At 50.5% G+C, this 4,041-nt stretch overlaps 2 long non-coding RNA genes across 3 annotated transcripts; both read left to right on the top strand.

The window, feature by feature from the left end:
• The first annotated feature begins 353 nt into the window (after nt 1-353).
• On the top strand, nt 354-3,228 carry LOC108446505. Of its 2 annotated transcripts, none has more exons than XR_001861715.1 (5): nt 354-1,250; nt 1,345-1,502; nt 1,591-1,670; nt 1,752-3,079; nt 3,155-3,228. It is a non-coding gene; the product is annotated as an uncharacterized LOC108446505 (long non-coding RNA). The 2 variants fall into 2 exon arrangements; XR_001861714.1 differs by having other exon boundaries at nt 355-1,250; nt 1,345-1,511.
• A 7-nt stretch (nt 3,229-3,235) lies between these two features.
• LOC108446506 lies at nt 3,236-4,034 on the top strand. The gene is made up of 3 exons (XR_001861716.1): nt 3,236-3,348; nt 3,433-3,473; nt 3,577-4,034. It is a non-coding gene; the product is annotated as an uncharacterized LOC108446506 (long non-coding RNA).
• Nucleotides 4,035-4,041: the final 7 nt, after the last annotated feature.

Genomic DNA, 4,041 nt, shown 5'->3' with positions numbered 1-4,041 from the left:
AATGGCTGTAGATTTCCCAACCTCTTGGCCAGTTGCCCCTCGCTTCTGAAAAGGACTATAAAGGGACCTTCTAAAATAACCAAGTAGGAGATCTCCCCATGGAAAGAAGACGAATCTATTGGCAGAAGACCACAAGGACTTTGTCTCATCTGTTGGTAGCTGTTGCCCCCTCTTTTTCCCCCTCTCTACTTTGTTTTTCTCTCTCTCTCTCTCTCTCTCTCTTACTCTCTTCTATTGCATTACTGGGTTGTGGGCACTTAATAAAGGTGCACTGTTTTGATTAAAACTGAAATCTCTTGTGTCCTTTTACACTCTGAGATCGATAAACGAACCATCACGACCCCCGCTTGCGTTAGCGGATCGTGACAAGGTGCCACTAAGTTTGTGCACCGATGTGTGGTTTGGTTTTCTTTACTGTAGCTGACTAAGAGAGAACAGCGCCGGCGACCGCAGGAGCTTCCTGGACGGCGAGGCTGTCTTCTTTCGTACCCGAGGCAGATTTGCATCCCCAGATGTCCGAGAGATAAATTGTGGGCTACAACCCAGAAAGGGGGTGAAAGCGGGGTGCTGGATCAGGACTCACTGGGAGGGATTTTTTGAGTGAGCTTCGGAGATGGGGATACCCAGGAAGGGGCCCCTTAGGCCCCATAAAGGGAAAGTTTCACTTTTGATCACAATGCTAATGTGAGCAGAGCAGTCCTGGTGCATGTCGTGTCACTTGTCTATTGTGCGTTCTGTCTCTATTGGGCATCTCATGTCCTATGTCTTTAGTCTTAGCCCTTCGATGTGCTTGCGGTCGTTCTTCTCGCCGAGAGTTTTCTCTCCTTGTCACATCCCCTTGTTTGTCATCTGCTGTGTCACGGGTGCCTGCATGGGTTTGGTCCGGAGCTGCTCTGCCCTACTGCAGAGCCTGGTCTATAGGTGTAATAGGACAGGGCCACGGGACTTGAGACTTGTATTGTCAGGTGTAGTTTGACCTCAAGATGATATTCCTAGATTGACACAGGATGGCTGGAGCTGTTAAGTTCTCATGCAGCCCTTTGACTTTTGTAATCTCTTTCTTTCAGATGCAGACAGATGAAATCTGTGGCAGAGCACCCCATACCGGGTGAGGGGGTTCCCGCAGGAAGGTCAGTCACCGTTTGTGTTTGCAGGACAAGTGTAAATGGAGGCTGTGTTACAGCATTGTTCTTTGTCTTTGTTTTTAGGAGGTAAAGCCAGATAGCAGCAGTTAAAGTGAAGTGAGCAAGGTAAGCGGTAACCGGTGGAAAGAAAAAGTTGTTATTCCTTGGGTGTCAAGTTCTGGTACAGCTCTAAGCATCCATTGTCATTTGTGTGTTTTAGGTGGTCCCCTTGTATTATGCTGAACCCCCTCGCTGTCGAGCTGATGCACCCAGCTGGCCACCCTTGTGAGACCTCCAGATGTGTTACGGGACTCTGCGATGAAGCCTTTAACTTTTCCATTCAAATGTGCTGTCCGGGCAGCCTTTGGCAATGGCCAGGTAGTTGTGGTGAGTCAGGCAGGGAGGAGGAGCGAGGGTCTGTTCAAGTTTCAGCAATGCCACATCACCTTGTCTCCTCTTAACCCAGGTATACCCTGCGACGACAGCATCAGCCTCAGAGTGCGGCTGAAACGTGCGGCCCGAGGACCCCGGCCTTCGTAGGAGATAGTGAGTAGCGGAATTGTTGGGTTTTGGTTGAAGTGCCACTAAGTTCGTGTACTGATGTTTGTTTGGTTTTCTTTATTGTAGCCGACTAAGAGAGAACAGCCCGGCGATGGCAGGAGCTTCCCGCTCAGCGAAGCGGCCTTCTTTTGCACCCGAGGAGGATTCACATCCCCAGATATCCAAGAGATAAGTCGAGGCCTGCAACCCACAGAGGGGGTGAAAGTGGGGCATCAAGTTGGGATTTTTGAGTCAGATTTGGAGGTGGGGATACCCAAGAAGGGGCCCCTTAGGCCCCATAAAGGGAAAGTCTCACTTTTGATCACAAGGCCAGGGTGCGCAGGGCAGAGCAGTCCTGATGCATATCACTTGTCTATTGTACGTTCTGCGTCTTTTGGGCATCTTGTGTTGCAGGTCCTTTGCCTTAGCCCTTTGAGAATCTTATTGGAAAACGCTGGGTGTTATTCTTAGCATCTCTGCTCTTGGTGCACCTTGGCCCAGTGCCGATACCATCGATCCTTTGACTTGAGAGCTCAGAGGTGCATCAGAATTGCATCTCTCTTTAGAAGCGTCGAGTCGGATGTCTTTTATGGTCTTGTTCTGAGCTGTATTCACAGCTGTATGCTGCAATGATCCATTAGAGTGGATTAGGACTTGTCAGAATGTGAAGAGCAGTAGAGGATTCTGACCGTATGATTCTCAGGCATCCATCTTTGTGGTTCTCAGAATAAGTCCCTCTTCTGCCAGGGTTCTTCGAGCCTTGTCGGCTCACCGTCGGTCTTGCCTAGGTCATCTCGTTCCTCATTCTCTCGGCCCTTGCGATCGTTCTTCTCACCGAGGGTTTTCTCTCTTCATCGCATCCCCTCCTTTGTCCTTTCCTGTGTCACAGGTGTCTGCACGAATTTGGCCCGGAGCTGCTCTGCCCTGCTGCATGGTCTGGCATATGGGTGTAATAGGACAAGGCCTGGGGACTTGTAATTTGTGATGTAGGCTGTAGTTTGGCCTCTAGATGGCATTCCTAGATTGACGCAAGATGGCTGGAGCTGTTAAGTTCTCGTGCAGCACTTTGACTTTTGTCATCACTTTCTTTCAGATGCGGAGGGATTAAATCCATGGCAGAGTGCCCCGGACCGGGCGAGGGGGTTCCCGCAGGAAGGTCGGTCACCATTTGTGTTTGCGGGGCAAGTGCAAATGGTGGCTGTGTTCCAGCATTGTTCTTTGTCTTTATTTTTAGGAGGTCAAGCCGGATCTCAGCCATCAAGGTGAAGCGAGCGAGGTAAGCGGTGACCGGTGGACCGAACTAGTTTTTCTTGCTCAGTTACCAATTTCTGGTGCGGCTCTAAGCATCTGTTATTTTTTGTGCATTTCAGGCGGTCCACCGGCAAGATGTCCCGGTCTGGGATGCTGGCAGCCAGGTGGGTGCAAGCTTAAGGTATAGGTGCAGTGTACTTTAATTGGAGGGGGGAGGTTGGGATTTCAGCGTCTTTCAGGATGTTTTTTTGCTTTGTTTCTTTGCAGGTGCTGCTGCTGCCTTGGACATGCCAAGAAATAGAGACCATGAGGTGAGTTGGCCTTTAAGCGGGGCAAGTAATAGGTGAGCGGTATGTGGCGGTGTGCTGAGCATGTACCTTTTTGCTTTGCCGGTATTTTCTGGGCCGCCTCTGGAATCGGATGAAGATTTGAGGTGAGCCGGGGTACCAGTGCAGAGGACCCCTGGGGGTTAATATTCCTGAGGGCCACAGTGATGTTTTCTGTTTTGTTGTCTTAGGTACTGTGAGCAGGTGCGGAGCCAAAGTTTGGAAGCGGACAGTAAGCGATGAGCCTCGGCTCTTAGGAGGGAGGGAGGCCTTGCAGAAGGAGTCGCTTTTGGGACGTCTCATCACAGTCTGAATTTTTTTCTGAATTTTTGCAGCCACCGAAACAGACCCTGGGGACTGTATCAACATCCATGGCGCCCGTGTGTTCATTTCCATCAAGGATGGATTTTGTCAGCTTGTCTTCCAAAAGCTAAGTGTTGGGACCGGTGGTGGGGACAAGAGAAAACCCTTTGGAATTGCAGGAGGCAATTTGAAGTTAGCTTAGAGGAGAGGGCTGTAGCGGGATAGGCCCCTTGGAAGTAAAGGGAGAGGGTTTCTCCTCAGCATCACCCGACCCTTTGCCGGGCAGGACGGTTCCGACCCGTCTCTGTGTTCTCACGAGCTTCATGTCATCGGCCTTCTCTGAGTCTCAATGTCATCGCAGATCTTTTTGCCTGAGGAGCTCGCCTTTGGGTCCGGAGCGATCGCCCCGGTCCCCTAGCAGTTGTTGCCTTCTTCTCTAGGCCTACTGAGCTTCTTGAGCATCCTCTTAACAGCTTTGGTACTAAGTTCTTGTAAGC

The sequence above is a fragment of the Corvus brachyrhynchos genome, unplaced genomic scaffold, assembly GCF_000691975.1.
Source record: "Corvus brachyrhynchos isolate BGI_N302 unplaced genomic scaffold, ASM69197v1 scaffold1025, whole genome shotgun sequence".
NCBI lineage: Eukaryota > Metazoa > Chordata > Aves > Passeriformes > Corvidae > Corvus > Corvus brachyrhynchos.
Note: the sequence above shows the minus strand (reverse complement) of the source record. Positions and strands in the feature narration are given on the sequence as shown.